At 41.1% G+C, this 17747-nt stretch overlaps 1 protein-coding gene across 12 annotated transcripts in view; it reads right to left on the bottom strand.

The window, feature by feature from the left end:
* The window catches only part of CLOCK (clock circadian regulator), a 121780-nt gene extending 104365 nt beyond the window's left edge, over positions 1-17415 (bottom strand). For 3 of the 12 annotated variants that reach the window (XR_010113871.1, XM_063610442.1, XM_063610434.1), the window contains exon 1: positions 17045-17246. The gene's annotated coding sequence lies outside the window, so the exon portion shown is untranslated. Of the gene's footprint in view, positions 1-14555; positions 14658-15723; positions 16320-16749 lie in introns of those variants that run through there. The other 9 variants (XM_063610436.1, XM_063610437.1, XM_063610439.1 and 6 more) reach the window with 7 other exon arrangements.
* Between the last annotated feature and the right edge of the window lie 332 nt (positions 17416-17747).

The raw sequence follows: 17747 nt of genomic DNA, 5'->3' as shown, positions 1-17747 counted from the left end.
ACTTTGTTGCCCAGGCAGGAGTGCAGTGACACAATCATGGCTTACTGCAGCCTCGAACTCCTGAGCTCAAGTGATCTTCCTGCCTCAGCCTCCCAAGTAGCTAGGACTATAGACATGCATGACCATGCTCAACTAATATTTTAATTTTCTTGTAGAGATGGGGTCTCATTATGTTGCCTAGGCTAGTCTCAAACTCCTAGCTTCAAGCAATCCTCCCACCTTAGCCTCCCAAAGTACCGTTATTAAAGGCATGAGCCACTATGTCCCGCCCAGACCAAGACAAATAAATAGATCAAACTGACTTCAAAAAAAATCATAGTTTATTCAGGACATAGAAGAAATCTCAAAATAGAACAAAATATTCTCAAAGGACTACTGAAGATACCGCATTCAATTAAACAAAAATAGGTATATTTAACAATTAGTAATACAAGAGTCCACTATGCCAAGAACTGTTACAAATGCTTAACAAATATGAACTCCTTTACTCACAAGGTAGGTATTATTATCCTCATTTTGTAGACTAGAAACTGAGGACAAAGAGATTAATCATTTGCCCATGATCATGGTTTTGAAGTTGTGGAGCTCGAATCTAAACCCACACAGTCTGGCAGTCTGGTTCCATTGTGAATGCTTTTAGCTACTATCCTCTGCTGTCTCTTGAAATGATACCAGCAGAAAATAAGCAAAAGCTACTCATTAACAATTTATAAACATTCGCAGGTCAGAAACATACAATTGAAAACATCTGTCAAAATACAGAATAAAAAAGAAAACTTGAGAAAAGAGATAAAGAAATGAGGATCAATCAAGAAAGCCAATATTCTGCTAGTAAGTATCCCAAAATGGGCAAACACAGACTAAGAAATATTACCAAGGAAATAATAAAAGAACATTTTCCGTAACTGAAGGGAGGCACTTGCATTTCAACTGAAAGAACCTACTGAGTCCAGCAAAGAATGACATAAACAATTCATATCTAAACACATAATTATAAAATTCCACAACCACAAAGGACAAAGATAAGATACTAAAGCTTATCTTTGTGAGTGAGGGAAAGGATCATTTAGAAAATAACAAGACAGAGTGGCATCAGACATCTTACCATCTTGATGCTTAACAGAATAGAGCAAAAACCTCTAAGTTGTAAGAGAAAATTAATTTGAATGTAAATTTCTACACCCAGCCAAACTATCAAGCAATTATGACCCAGGCCAAAGCTATTTTCAGACATGCAAGAATTCACAATATTTACATTGTAAGTACTCTGTATACTGAAGTTAATTTAAAATACATTCAAAGCAGGATGCAGTGGCTCATGCCTATAATCCCAGCACTTTGGGAGGCGGAGGAGGGTGGATCACTTGAGATCAGGTGTTTAAGACCAACCTGGCCAACATGGTGAAACCCTGTCTCTATTAAAAATACAAAAATTAACAAGGCATGATGGCAAACGCCTGTAATCCCATCTACTGCGGAGGTTGAAGCAGAAGAATCAGCTGAACCCAGGAGGTGGAGGTTGCAGTGAGCCGAGACTGTGCCCCTGCACTCCAGCCTGGGAAAAAGTGCAAGACTCCATCGCAAAAAAAAAAAAAAAGAGTAAATACATTCCAGCTAAAAAAGGAAGAATGCCATAAAAGAGGAAGATGTAGTATCTAAGAAACAGTAAATCCAACCAGAAATGCAGACATGGAATATCTCAGAATGATATATATACAGCAGCTTCCAACCTGTCAAGACTGAAGCAGGAAGTAGGAGGGCTCTAAGAGTGATATCTCCAGGAAAATGCATTCCACCTAACAGTTAATAGATATTATGATCCAAGCAGGAAAAACATCTGAGAATATGATAAAGGTATATATTTCTCTATCAAGAAAAAAAGACAATTACAAAGAAAAAGACGAACAAAAGGAAAAGATGAACAAAAAGTCATCTAGAATATAAAGCAATCTAGTGGCATGATTTCAAAAAACTGATGAAGTACAAGAAGAAATAAGTAAATATTTTATTTCTTGAGTTCCACTAGCATTATGACTTTAGACCCATAGAAAAAAAAAATAGCCCTAGCACTATAATTAAGTAAAGTGTAAGTGAGCTAAATCCTCATCTTTCTTAGCAGTGAGTCAACAGATATAATTTGAATTTAGTATATCAAGAAATAAAAGCAGATCTCAACAACAACAAAAAAAGCCTAGGAGGCTTTACTGGAGAATTCTATCAATCATTTAAAAGAATTAACCAGGCCAGGCATGGTGGCTTATATCTGTAATCCCAGCACTTTGGGAGGCCAAGAAGGGTGGGTCACAAGGTCAACAGATCGAGACCATCCTGGCCAACATGGTGAAACCCCGTCTCTACTAAAACTACAATAATTAGCTGGGCGCGGTGGTATGCGCCTGCAGTCCCAGCTACTCTGGAAGCTGAGGCAGGAGAATCACTTGAACCCAGGAGGTGGAGGTTGTAGTGAGTCAAGATCACACCACTGCATTCTAGCCTGGCGACAGAGCAAGACTTCATCTCAAAAAAAAAAAAAAAAAAAAGGAATTAACCCAATCCTCCTCAAACTCTTCCCAGGAACTAAAATAGGAGAGAACATTTCCAAACTCATTCTAAAAGGCCACCATTACCCCAATATCAAAACCAGACAAAGATACCACAAGAAAAGAAAACCACAGTAATAATCATAATGAATAGTGATTTTTTACATCTTCAAAAAAAAAAAAACAAACCCCAGCAAACCAAATTCAACAGCACATTAGAAGGATTATATACCATGACCAAGTGGGATTTATACCAGAAATTCAAGGATGGTTCAACATACAAAAATCAATTAGGGTAATATACCACATTAATAGAATGAAGCACAGAAACCACATGATTCCAATTGATAAACAAAAGCATTTGTCAAGATTCAACACTCTTTCATGATAAAAACACTCAATAAATGAAGAATAGAAGGAAACTACCTCAACATAATAAACACCATATATGACTATCCCACAGCTAACATCCTATTCAATGGTAAAAGACTGAACACTTCTTCCAGGATTAGGAGCAAGTCAAGGATGCCCACTCTCATCACTTCTATTCAACACAGTACCAGAAGTCCTAGATAGAGCAATTAGGCAAGAAGAATAAATAGAAGGCACTCAAATAAGAAAGAAAATTATCTCTGTATACAGATGACATGATTTATATGCAGAAAGCCCTAAAGAAGAATCCACAAAAAAACTGTTAGTACTTTTCAGGATCCGAAATCAATACACAAAAATCAGTTGCATTTCTAGATACCAAAAATGACCAACTGGAAAGGAAAATTAAAAAAAAAATTCCAATTTACTATAGTATCAAAAGAGGAAAGGCAAACCATGGATGGTGGCTCAAACCTGTAATCCTAGCACTTTGGGAGGCCAAGGTGGGAGGACTGCTTGAAGCCAGGAATTTGAGACCTTATCTCTCTATAAAAATATCAAAAAATTAGCCGAGCGTGGAAGCATATACTTTTAGTCCCAGCTTCTTGGGGGGCTGAGGCCGAGGATCATTTGAGCCCAGGAGTTCAAGGTCACAGTGAGCCATGATTGTGCCACTGAACTCCAGCCTAGGTGACAGAGACCCTATCTCTTTAAAAAAAGAAAAGGGGCCGGGTGGAGGGGGTAGAGTGGATAAAAATACTAGGAATAAACTTAACCAAGGAGATAAAAGACTTGTATTCTGAAAACTACAAAACATTGCTAAAAGAAATCAAAGAGAGAATACAAATAAATGGAAAAACATTCCATGTTTTTAAACTTAGTTAATACTGTTAAAATGTCCATACTACCTAAAGCAATCTACAGATTCAATGTAATACCTGTCAAATTCTCAATGACATTTTTTTTTTGCAGAAATAGAAACAAAACCATCCTAAAATTCATACAGAATCTCAAGGGACCCCCAAGTAGCCAAACCAGTCTTGAAAAACCAACAAAAATTTGGAGGCCTCATAGTTTCTTATTTCAAAAGACACTACAAAGCAACAGTAATCAAGACAGTGTGGTACTGACATAAATACAGAGCTACAGACCAATGGAACAGAACAGAAATAAACCCTTGCACATACCACCAAATGACTTGCGACAAGGGTGCCAAGACTACCCAGTGAAGAAAAAAAGTCTCTACAACAGTGTTGGGAAAACTGAATATCCACATGCCAAAGAATGAAGCCAAAATACGATGTTACTAATTTATTTTATGATGACCTAAAAGTTTTGATCTCCAAATATTTTTTCAACACTTTTTAATTAAGTATTTTAGATACATATTAGAATATTTTTCTGCCTAGAAAGTAATTTAAATCATTTCACTGACTAAAGATTTTTGTGATTGTTCGTAAATCGGTGAAAAAGTGCTTAAGGCCAGGCATGGTGGCTCATGCCTGTAATCCCAGCACTTTGGGAGGCTGAGGCAGGTGGATCACCTGAGGTCAAGAGTTTGAGACCAGCTTGGCCAACATGGTGAAACCCTGTTTCTACTAATAACAAAAATTAGCCAGGCGTGGTGGCACACGCCTGTAATCCCAGCTACTTGGGAGGCTGAGGCAGGAGAATAGCTTGAACCTGGAAGGCAGAGGTTGCATTAATCCAAGATCGCACCACTACACTCCAGCCTGGGCAACAGAGTGAGACTCCATCTCAAAAAAACAAAACAAAAACAAAGTGCTTGTTTAAGATGCAGGAGAGTGGATACTTGTTTACTAAATTCAAGACACACTACAAAACTTTTGCTTTTCAGTAAACTCTCGATGTCTTCCTTTTTGCCTGTGTCTTAAAACATTCATGTATAAAGAACCCAATAGTAATAAAATGTTTTGTACATTTGTTTGCCATTTAATCTAGCTTGTACTACCCTATGATTAACAGCACTGAAGTAATTAATAATTACAATTGTAATATGCAGCGAGTCAAGTAGAGCATCAGTGGAACAATACCAAACTTGAAACGAGTGCTTATTCTACTCTCAACTATCACCAAGCCAATCCTCCTCAAACTCTTCCAAAGAACTAAATGTGAGTGAACATTTCCAAACTCATTCTAAAAGGCCAGCATTACCCTGATATCAAAACCGAACAAAGATATCACAAAAAAAGAAAGCTACAGCAATAAACCTAATGAATACTGATTTTTTTACTCTTAAAAAAATACTAGCAAACCAAATTCAACAGCAGTCTATATGCTGTTGTACTGCAGAATCTAATACTCCTGGGTATTTTTGTTATAGTAGCCAAAACTAAGATATCCATTCTATCCTCACATGCTAATAGACTCTAATCCCCTACACCTTGATTTGGTTTTCTCTACAATACAAATATCCATCTAGCATATATTTAACTCACTAGTTTCTCATCTGGTTTCCTCAGTTAGAACATAAGCTCCCTGAACGCAGGGCTTTGTTCCCCAGCAAATAGAATAGTACCTGGCACAGAGCAGAATGCTCAATAAATACCTGCTGAATGAACAAGATGAAGACCACCATTAAAGGTATACTAAAAGACTTTAAAGCACTACTGAGAAAAACGAAAGGCCTAAATGAATGGAGAGGTATATTGTGTTCAAGGATCAAAGGACTCAATGTTGCTATCAATTTTCTTTAAATTAATCTATAGAATCAATACAACCCTAAACAAAATCCCAGCAGCCTTTTCTGTATAAAGTAACAATTTTTTTTTTTTTTTTTTTTTTTGAGACAGTCTTGCTCTATCATCCAAGCTGGAGTCCAGCAGCACAGTCGATGGCTCACTGCAACCTCAACCTCCTGGGCTCAAGCAATCCTCCCATCTCAGCCTCCCGAGTAGCTAGGATCACAAGGGCATGCCACCATGTCTGGCTAATTTTTTTCTATTTTTTTGGAGAGCCAAAGGCCTCGCTATATTGCCACTACACTTCAACCTGGTCAATACAGCAAGACCTCGTATCAGTATAAAAAAATTTTTTTTTGCTTCTTGATTGTGGTGATTACAAGAATGTTTAGGTTTGTCAAAACCTAATCTGCATACTTAAATTGGGCAGATTTTAATATAAATACATTATACCCCAATAAAAATCAATTTTAAAAAATATACATCAAAAACTGGAACCCAACAACAAAATACCTAAAGAACACTACATAAAACAGCTCATAGAGTATTCTGCATACCTTTAAAAAATAACAGGGGCCAGCTAAAGTGGCTCATGCCTGTAATCCTAGTACTTTGGAAGGTCAAAGGAGGAGGATCACTTAAGCCCAGGAGTTCAAGACCAGCCTGGGCAACAAAGTCGGATCCTATCTCTGCAAAAATAAATGACAACAATAATAATAGGAAATTGTCTGCACTTAGGTAAAATGAACTAGTTTGAAGCAGGCCAATATTCTTGCTAAGAACAACTTAAAAAGCTAAATAAATTATAAAAATCATATTTTTAAAGGCAGTGAAGAGCTGTGAAAGCATGGGAAAGAAGAAGGTCTAAAATTCCAGTGATGAGAGAATCTTTTTTTTTTTTTTTTTTTTGAGATGGAGTCTTGCTCCGTCACCCAGGCTGGAGTGCAGTGGCACGATCTTGGCTCACTGCAACCTCCACCTCAGAGATGGGGAGAATATTTTAAGGGTATTTAGATGACCAGCATCTGTCTTTTCCCTGGGAGTATTTCCTAATTATTGCTTGGGCTAGAGGCTGAAAACTGAGGCCTGACCTGTGTAAAATATTGTTGCTGAGGAACACAGAAGCCAGGACAGCTTTTGGTGTTCACACAGGGCTGGAATAACAAAACCAGGAGACTAATTCTCCTAAAAAGATTCGCGCAAGGACCTCAAGCTTAAAGCTGGTATCTCCCCTCAGCATATTTGCTGAATTTTAAAACCGTGCAGGGTAAAAGGCTGCAAGGTTAACTAAAAAACTTTGAAAAGCAAAGTGCAATTTCCTACCTTTGGCATTGATCAAGGGACAAGACCAACAGGCTTTGAAATGAAAGCCTTAGAAGACAACATCTGAAAAAACAAGGAAAAATAAGGATAGCAAACTATTAAAATAGCAACCCAGCCTCCACATAATTTAAGATGATGGGCTCCTGATACGGGTTGGATGTTTGTCCCCTCCAAATCTCATGATGAAATGTAAATGTAATTCCCAATGCTGGAAGTTGGGCCCAGTAGGAGGCAATCGGATCATGGGGGCAGATCCCTCATGAATGGTTTAGTACCATCTCCTCAGTAATAAGTGAGTTCACACAAGATCTGGTTGTTGAAAAGTCTGGGACCTGCCCCACCTTGCTCTCTTGCTCCCACTCTTGCCATGTGATGCACCTGCTCTCCCTTCACTTTCAGCTATGACTAGAAACTTACTAAGCCGCACTATAAGCAGATGCCAGCACCATGCTTCCTATACACTTTGGAGAACCGTAAGCCAATTAAGCTTCTTTTCTTTATAAATTACCCAGTCTCAGGTATTCTTTTACAGTAATGCAAACAGACTAATACAGCTCCCTAGTCTATCTGCATAGAAAATGAACTTCCCCTTCCCCAACCCCGCTCCCAACCTGGCAAAATGTACCATTACCTGGTAATGCTTACTTAATTTTTTTACTACACAATGCCTGGCATTCAATCAAAAATTATGAGGCATAAACAAAACAGTCAACAGACTTGACCTAACTGACATTTGTAAAACACTCCACCTAACAAAAAAACACACATTCTTTTCAACTGCACATGAAGAACACTTACCATGATAGAATATACTCTAGGCCATAAAATAAATCCGAATAAATTTAAAATTATCTCATTACAATGGAATTAAATTAAAAATAACAATGATCTCTGGAAAATCCTCAAATATTTGAAAACTTAATAGACTGTGGTGGGAGGTTCTCTTGAGCCTGAGATGTCAACGCTGTGGTGAGCCATGATTGTGCCACTGCACTCAAGCCTAGGGAACGGAGTGAGACCCAGTCTCAAAAAAATAAAAATAAAAAATTAGCCAGGCATGGTGGCACATGCCTGCAGTCCCAGCTACTCAGAAGGCCGAGGTGGGAGGATCACTTGAGCCTGAGAGGTCAAGGCTGCAATGGGCCATGATCACGCCACTGTACTGCCTGAGCAGTAGTGAGACCTTGTCTCAAAAAACAAATAAATAAATTATAAACAATTAAAGGGAAGTTTATAGCATGCTTACATTAGAAAAGAAAAAAGGTCACAAATCAATGACCTCAGCTTCTATCTTAAGAAACCAGAAAAAGAAAACAAATTAAACCCAAAAGTAAGCTGAGGAAAGGAAATAAAGACCAGGGCAGAAATAAGAAAACTACAGGCAGTCAATTAAACTAAAAGTTAACTTTTCAAGAACCTCAATAAACTTAATAAACTTCTAGCCAGACTAATCAGGGAGAAGGGGAGCAGAGACAAATTACTAGTATTGGGAATGATACTAAATTTCTACAGGTTATACAGATATTAGACTCATTACACTTTCTACAGATATTAAAAGAACAATAATAGAGTATTATAAGCAACTTTTTGCCAATGAATGCAACAAGTTAAATGAAATGGATAAGTTCCTTGGAAAACTTAGCAGGCATGTGAAGAGACAGAACAATACAACCATATGGCCCAATAACCAACAGAAAAACAAACAAGATAAACAGACCAATAGATGATGCCGATATTGGAAAAGACAAGCATTTAAATAACTATAATTAGTATGTTCAAGAGAACTGGAGTCTATTACAAGTCTATAAAACAAGATCAAAGGAATACTCTAAAACTCAAAACCACAATGTAAAATTAAGAACATAAAAGATTAGTTTTGACAAAAAAGAGAAGACAGTTTTGGCATACTGGAAGGCAGGTCAATGGAAAATATCCAAACAGAAAAAAAAAATTTTTTCAACATGTGGAACATGATAATTAAGTTTAATATATGTGTAATTAGGATCTAAAAAGAAAAAAGGGGCAGAATATATGAGAAGGTGATAACAGAACTTTCCAAAACTAAAAGGCATCCAGCCAGATTCCAAAAACTCTATAAACAGAAAGCGACAAAGAAAACCACATCTGAACACATCATAGTCAAAGTGCTTTAAAAGTAAGACAGAGAGTCTTAAAAGCAGCCAAAGAAAAATAAAAGACACATTATCCTCAGCAAGAATATAGCTAATATATTGCCTTCAATAAAACTGGTAGCTGACTTCAATAAAAAGAAATGAAGACAGAAAGCAACCAAACATTCTTAATGTGTTGAAAGAAAGTAACTACCAACTTAGAACTTTATAGCCAGTGAAAACACACTTCAGGCCAGACACAGTGGCTCAGGACTGTAATCCTAGCACTTTGGGAGGCCAAGGTGGGCAGATCACTTGAGGCCATGAGTTTGGAGACCCACATGGCCAACATGGCAAAATCCTATCTCTACTAAAAATACAAAAAATTTAGCTGGATATGGTAGCACATGCCTGTAATCCCAGCTACTCAGGAGGCTGTGGCATGAGAATCATTTGAACCCAGGAGGCAGAAGCTGCAGTGAGCTCAGATCACACCACTGCACTCCAGCCTAGGCAACAGAACAAGACCGTCTCAAAAAAAAAACAAAAACAAAACCAAAAACCACTTCAAAAAAGCTGAAACTGCTGTGCATGGTGGCTCACACCTATACCCAGCACTTTGGGAGGCCAAGGTCAGGGGATCTCTTAAGCCCAGGAGTTCAAGAACAGCCGGGGCAACATGACAAGATCCTGCCTGTACAAAAAATTTAAAAATTAGCTGGGCATGGTGGCATGTGCCTGTGGTTCCAGCTACTGAGGAGGCTGAGGTGAAGGATTGCCTGAGCCCAAAAGGTTGAGGCCACAGTGAGCCATGTTCGTACCACTACACTCCAGCCTGGGTGCCAGAGTGAGACCTTGTCTCAAAAAAAAAAAAAAGGGTGAAATTGAGATATTTTCAGAGAAACAAAAATAGAAAAAAATCACTGATAGTAGGTAGGCCAGTATCAAAATGCATGATATGGGGAAGTGACAGTATTATTATTCTAAAAATTGAAAACAACTTCAATGTCCAACAGAATATTGATAAGTAAATTACTACAGAGATGAGAATGTTACATACCTACTAAAAATAATCACAGAGCAGAAAAATACTGACATGAAAATATGTTGATGATTCACTGTTAACTGAACAGCTTGCACTACAGTGGACTGCATTATGAGCCCATAACATCATATAAGTATACATATACTTACGTAATGGCTCAACAAAATGCAGGAAGCAGATAGCTAATCAAGAAGATTAACAACAGCACTCTTGGTGGTATGACATCCAATGATATTGTTTTAATTTTTTTTTTTTTTTTTTTGAGACTGAGTCTTCATCTGTCGCACAGGCTGGAGTGCAACGGTGTGATCTCTGCTCACTGCAACCTCTGCCTCCTGGGTTCAAGCGGTTCTCCTGCCTTAGCCGCCCAAGTAGCTGGGATTACAGGCACCCGCCACCATGCCCCGCTAATTTTTGTATTTTTAGTAGAGACAGGATTTCACCATGTTGGCCAGGCTGGTCTCGAACTCCTGACCTCAAGTGATCCACCCACCTCGGCCTCCCAAAGTGCTGGGATTACAGGTGTGAGCCACTGTGCCCGGCCTAAAATGTAATCTATGCTTTCTTAGTGTTTCCCAAGTTTTCTACATTAGGGATGTGCTATTTTTTAATTGGGGGTAAGAGACAAGGGGAGAGGAGGGGAGGGGGGAAGGGAGAAAGGCAACTCTCTACATTAAACCATATTTTAATACAAATGATAAGTTCTTAGCTAGGCATATGGTCTAACCTTTATTGGTATATCCCCCACGTGTGCTTTTTAATTTTTTTTTAATACCAAAACCTGCCAACATGAATCAACCTGTACTTTCATTTTCCACTATTTGGACCTTGAGAGCTTGCTCGAAGGTTCTAGCAGGGGAGCGCAGCTACTCGTACACCCTTGACCCAAGACCAGTCCTCCTCTATTTGGGATGGTCGTCCTCTTCGACCGACCGAGCACGCAGCTTCAGCTTCGGGAGGGACGCACATTGAGCGGTGAGGGAGGAAGGGGACACCTGCCGAGCCAGCCAGATGAGCTGAATCAACCCTGGGGATCAATGGGGTAAAAATGGGGTAACAGCCAGATAGCCCTCACATTCAGTTTTCCACTATTTGGGATGAGAATTAAAAATGTTAAGTACCTGAATGTGACCTCTTTGAAAAAGAAACTTAATATTCGTCATTATTAATGTAAAAAATGAAAATGTTTCTGAAAAATGAAAAGCAAATTATATCCGAAACAGCATACTTTAAAAGACAAAGTAATTCATAAAATTTCATTTTTCACAGGTGATTTCTGTAGACTTCTAAGACTTAAAATTAACAGAATTACACCTCTGTGAAATATCCAACTAAAGTAATAACTCACAGTTGAGGCTCTAAGTTTAAATAATTTAACATTTGCATAATCAAAAAAATGGAAAAAACCAGAAATCTCTTTATCCACCTATTTCACAGAAGTTACACCTAACAGGGCTTTTAACAAACGGTTGTAAAGCAACCTGTAAATATAAATGCCATTATGTAATTATAGTCAATTAGTAACAATTACATTGCTCTGACACTTGAGTGTTCTATAAATAATTCATACGACTCCATCTAGAATTTTTGATTCAGAAAAGGAGAAAATGCAACAGCCATTGGTGTAATGCCTACAAGGAACTTAAAAAATATTTTACTTTATGCATCTGTAAAAAACTATAAGGAAACAAATAAACATCAAAAGGTTTAGCTACAATGCAGAACTTTGACTTTCCCCCACAATGTTGTTTTATTAAAATAGTCACAGTAAATAAATGCTTTATTTGACACAGCACTAGAAGTAAAAATGTGGGGAAGAGGTGACGTAAAATATATGCTTCAAGATTGAGATAAGAGGAAATAATTTTCTTTTAATATTAACACTGGCTGACATATTTGATGGTAGACAACAGTTAACTGACAGGATTTAATTTCCTAATTTTTCTAGCAATCCTGAAATGATTAAAGAGGCTGTATTATAATTATCAAATAAAACATCAAATGGTTCTTTCCAGTGGGAAAGCTTAAAAAAAAACTACTGAAACAGCTATCAGTCTCACAGATGCCTGATAAAAGAGCGTAACAACTCCTTACATTATCAAGAGCTAAGATCTGAGCTAAGTTTCCTTTCTTAACTAATTTAAAGGTTGAGATACATATTCTCCCTCAAAACCCCATGCCTCTCCCCCAACCAAAAAAAAAAAAACAAAAAAAACCCAGAAATTTTCTTATAAAATCTGTCATTTTCTACCTTGTGTTATAATGTCTATGCTTTTCAGTTGGGCACGGTGGCTCACACCTGTAATCTCAGCACTTTGGGAGGCCGAGGTGGGCGGATCACCTGAGGTCAGCAATTTGAGACCAGTCCGCCAACATGGAGAAACACCGTGCCTACTAAAAATACAAAGATTAGCCGGGTGTGGTGGCAGATACCCGTAATCCCAGCTACTCTTGGGGGGCTGAGGCAGGAGAATCACTTTAACCAAGGAGGCGGAGGTTGCAGTGGGCTGAGATCACGCCACTGCACTCCAGCCCGGGTGACAGAGCGAGACTCTGTCTCAAACAATAATAATAATACTACTAATAATAATGTCTACACTGTTTTAACCATACTAGATTTCAAAACCACTGAAGGCAGGGTCAATTATACTGCATCTTTCTAGGTATCTCCCATAGTAAATAGTCTTGATCAATACTCTGAACTTTTTGCAAACTCTATCAGCTAAAAAGAATTAAGCTTTGGTAATTCTTTGTAACCTGGTTTAAAACAAACCCTCTGGAACTATTAGAGAACCAGAGGGATGGATGGAGGAGAGGGTAGTGCATATTAGTTGTTTGTTGTCAGTTAAGCAAAAGCCAGACCAAAGAGCCTCTTCTCTCCTTTTCCCTTCAAAAGCTAAATTTTATCCAAGTCAGTATCAGTGTCCCTTAGTTAAGGACAGTCTGCTTAGGTTCACTTCAGAGGAGCTCAAGAGGCTGCTGTAATCTACGAGGCTTTCGTAGGAGTCTGCAAGCAAGTACAGAAGGAAAAAAAATCAAAGTTTAACCCATAGGCTATCGATCAAGTCAAAAGCCAAAGAAAACTCTAAAACTTGGACTCTACAGAGTCCTATAAAATTCATGGAATCCAAGCACTTTTTGGGTTTTGTTTAAAACAGGGTGTCACTCTGTCACCAAGGCTGAACTCCTGAGTTCAAGTGATCCTTCCACCTCAGCCTCCCAATTAGCTGGAACTACGGCACGCACCACCCCATCTGGCTAATTTTTTTTAAAAAAATTTTGTAGCAAAGAGGTCTCACTATGTTGCCCAGGCTGGTCCTGAACTCCTGAGCTCAAGCCGTTCTCCCACCTCGGCCGCTCGAAGTTTACAGTGAATTAAATCTATACCAGATAAAACTCACATCAGTATGACCTCCCTTCAAACTCTGCAAATGCCTCCATAACAATTGGCCCCTCACTAGTGAAAAGATGCGTATGACCTATGGTCTATATCACATGTTAAGCTTTCTGACAGGCTCCAAGTCATGTCCCTGTCCTGTAGGTAATAACACAGCCCATACTAGAGGCAAAATGGCAAAGCAGATGATCATTCAAGATGATTCCGTTTTCAAGGCTGAAAAGGACATATTTGCAAATGCACAGAAAAAGATCTAGAAGATCATACAGTGGTGTTAGTAGTGTTACCCTTCAGTCAAAGGTGTGAGAGTAGCTGCGCTCTCCAGATTCCTCTGGGGAGGAATGTGAGCTAGAAGTGGATGTAAAGGGGTTGTCACTTATTATATATACACTGTATTGTTTTAACTTTTTATGACCATCAATTTACTTCTGTACTTTTAAAAATAAGAGTCCCAGCTACTTGGGAGGCTGAGGCAGGAGAATCTCTTGAAACTGGGAGGCGGAGGTTGCAATGAGCCAAGATCGTGCCACTGCACTCCGGCCTGGTGACAGAGCAAGACTCCGTCTCCAAAAAAAAAAAAAAAAAATTGAAATGTAATTCCATTTTTTAAAAAGATTGAATGGACCCACATGGAATTCAAATGAAAAATAAGCGACACTTTGCATAAGTCTATTAGAAAAACCTACATATCAAACAGAAATAATACAAGTATACTATCCTACAAAATAAAAAGGAATACTGGTAATATTACAAAAATGCCCACAGCAACTGCAATCCATTACTCACTATTCACTACTTTGATTACACAATATTAGTCACCAGGGGGAGTTTGAGGGTCCCCTCCCAAAATTATATCTCATCTAACAGCTGCCTGTGCAGTCTTAACCTCATTAAACAGGTTTTCAACAATCCACAGTACTAAAAAAATGTTCATTTTGTACACTCTTTTTTCATGAGAAACAACCAGACACACACACACACACAGCCCAACTTACATTTCACTGGGGTTCATGTTTGATTTCCTCAAAAGAAAGAAAAGTTTCCCAACCTGAAAAGCAAACTAACCTGGACAATCAAGTTTACTAGCACTTTAAGGGAATGTTCACATCCTCCTCACGTTTGTCATGAAACTCTGGGGTTAAGTAAAATTTTACCCATCTGTGACTCCTGAAAAAAAGAGGAGGGGGAAACACGAACTACACTCTGAAAGCAGCATAATCCAGCCATAATGCCAAATGTAAACAGTCATTATATATTTTAGCAAGGCAAGATATAACTAAACATCTTTAAAAGATAAATGCCTGTGACCTCTACAATCTTAAAAATTAAAGTGTAAATAGTCATAAAATGTATCCCAAACTTCCTTTTTAGTTGATTTTCCTAAAAAATATGAAAAGCAATCATATTGAAAATGACTCAAATCACCATAAATTAGGCAACAAAAATCACACAAATTATTTGGGGAGGAGGATTTTTGTTTAATCCAGTTCATGAGTCCATAATATACACAAAAATGTGAAAACATGAAGACATACACATAATACATCTCATTTCCCACCATTCGCTCAGACTGTTTCTCCCTCTCCTCTATTGTTACTAGTTTTCTAAATCCTCCCATAATTTCTTTATATAAAGAGCAAACATAAATTTGTATTATTACACCTCGCCCTTAAGATGTAACACACTGTTCACAAAGTACTACTACACCTTGCTTTTTTCACTTCATAATTTTTGCGATCTTTCCATGTTAGTACGTAGAAAGCTTCCTTATTTTTTCATAACTGATTATGCTCAGCTTTAGAACATTTTCAGTCTGCTTTCTTCAGGCTAACTTTTTTTTTTTAACTTCTTTATTATTATACTTTAAGTTCTAGGGTACATGTGCACGAAGTGCAGGTTTGTCACATATGTATACATGTGCCATGTTGGTGTGCTGCACCCATTAACTCGTCGTTCACATTAGGTATTTCTCCTAATGCTACAGGCTAACCTTTCAAGACATTCTGTTCAGCCAACCACTTAACACTAGAATTAATTTCCTTCCCCCAAGATTTGAAAACCAATCAGATTTGAGGTGTCCCAAGGGATAAGTTTCAGAGAAAGCAAGTCATTATCTAAATTACATCCTTTTAAGAATGTTTATTTTCAAACAGGTAGAGGGGAATATTGCACAATTTTCTCCTCTAATCGCTTAAAGCTACAAATCAGAACGCAATCTTCAAAGTGAAATTACCTTTGATTTGGGGGGATCAGCGTTATAGTCAAATCAACGACTGTAAAAGTTTACTTCTTGTGCTTTTCTTCCACTGTAAAAAATTTTTTATTTTTTAAAGAAGGCTAGAAAGCCTTAAAGTCTAATAGCATGGCATTCTAACAGCAGGAAACCACAACCTGATTTGATCTTTCATCTGCCAGGTCAGAGACTGAGGCTTTTATCTTGCAGAATTAGGCTCACCTACCACCAACAAGAGGACCTCTACAAAGGTGCACTTTCAAAGAATATAAACTCTGCGGCGCTGCGTGTAGGAAATTACACTCCAGGGGCCAGAGCGCCAGAGCCAACTCCTGAAAACCCAGCTTCACTGGCGGAAAGAAATCTACAAACGCCAGCGGCGGTGACAGGGAACGGGAAGCGCGGGTGGAGGGAAGAAGAGAAACCGAGCGCCTCGCCGCCAACCCTCGAACCCGCGCGCGGTCGCTGGAGTCAGACGCTAAGAGCCGCGCGCTGCCCAGGGACGGAACCCCGGAACCACGACCACTAACGGAACCAGCCCGCGGCCGGCAACGGCGGCCGTTCGGACTGTGGACCGCGGCACGCGGGCCGGGCGCCGGGAGGGCGGGGGTTCCCCGGAGGAGCTGGCCGCCCCGGCGCCCCATTGGGCGCTGCTCCAAACGTGCCCGAGTGGTGACAGGAATAAAGTGGGTCACAAGGCCTAGCGGGTCCCCAGCGAAAGCTCTCTCGGCACCCAGTCCCCGGCTTTCCCCGCCTCCCAGCTGCTGGAATCGGCCGCAGCTCCTGGCGCCCTCAAGCCGCCCGGCCCCGCCGTGCACCCCACTCCCGCCCCTGCCCCGCAGGTAACCCCAGCTGTCCCAGAGGGCCTCTCAGGCAGGGCGGGCCTCGGCCCGAAGTCCCGGGAAAAGACGCACTAGAACGAGACGCCAAACTTGGGCTTCAGCTCCCGCCTTCCCCACCCTTGGCCGCCGCCCCCCGGCCCCACACACGCCGCCCCCCGCTCCCTCCCCTTCCCCGCGCCCTCACCGTGTGGCTTGCGGCTGCTCCGGCTTCTTCCCTCCCCCACCCAGGTCTCCCGCTGCGATGACTCGGAACCACTACCCCGCCTGTGTTCAGGAGGCGCCGCGGCTCCCACCTCCAGCAGCACCTGGGGCTGTGAGTGGCGCCCCCCACCCACCCCCCAAAAAATTCGCCGCTCCTGTGGCCAGCTCCTCCTCCCCCTCCCTTCCCCTCCTCCACCAGCCCGGGAGCGCGCATGCGCCGCCGAGGAAGCCAACGGGCGCACGGCAGGCCCTGGGCCCACCGGGCGGGCGCCTCTCACCGGGAGCGCTCGCGGCGGCGGCCAGATTTCCTTCGCGCTCTCGCTCTCCGGGGTTTCCTTTTTTAAACCGGCAGCCGCAAGCCGAGTCCGTGATTGCGCCCCCTCCCGGCGCATGCGTCGTCAGCGAACCCGCGGGCTCCGACGGCCGGCGGAGGCTCTGCGCTCGCCCCTCCCCTCACTCTCCCTTTCCCCGGCGCGGCTCGGTGCGCATGCGACTTGCCCCGTTAGGCAGCACGGAGCCGCGCCAGGGGATCCCGGACGCCCGAAGAAACTCCCGCTCCCCTTGGGCCGAAACCTGGCTCTGCAGGCGCACCGTTCCCTGCCCCGGCCGGGAATTACGCCGGTTACTAGAAAGCCGGGGAGGCGGGGCCTGGTCGGGTAGAGGGCGCGGCCGGCCGGCAGAGCGCTAGCCTTAGGTCCTGGAGGCTCTTTGGCTTTCCCCCCGTATGCCGGGGGCGAGGAGGAGGAGGGAGAGCTTCCTGCCGGATGAGGGATCCGGAGGCCAGAAAGGGAACCCGCTCTCCCTTCCAAAGCAAAACACTGCCGACGCCAGGTTAGATTTTTCGGGTGTTGGCAGGAGACTTTTTCCCCCAGTGACATCACTCGCGTTTCCTCTCCTGGTGCTGGGAGAGAAGAGTTGCAAAGGCGCCTGGACCGCCAGTAACATCCTCTCCCATCTCCTGAAGGATCGCGGCTTGGGTTG

Source organism: Symphalangus syndactylus, chromosome 10 (assembly GCF_028878055.3).
Source record: "Symphalangus syndactylus isolate Jambi chromosome 10, NHGRI_mSymSyn1-v2.1_pri, whole genome shotgun sequence".
In the NCBI taxonomy this organism is placed as follows: Eukaryota; Metazoa; Chordata; class Mammalia; order Primates; family Hylobatidae; genus Symphalangus; species Symphalangus syndactylus.
The sequence above is the reverse complement of the archived record's forward strand: the minus strand, read 5'-3'. Positions and strand labels throughout refer to the sequence as shown.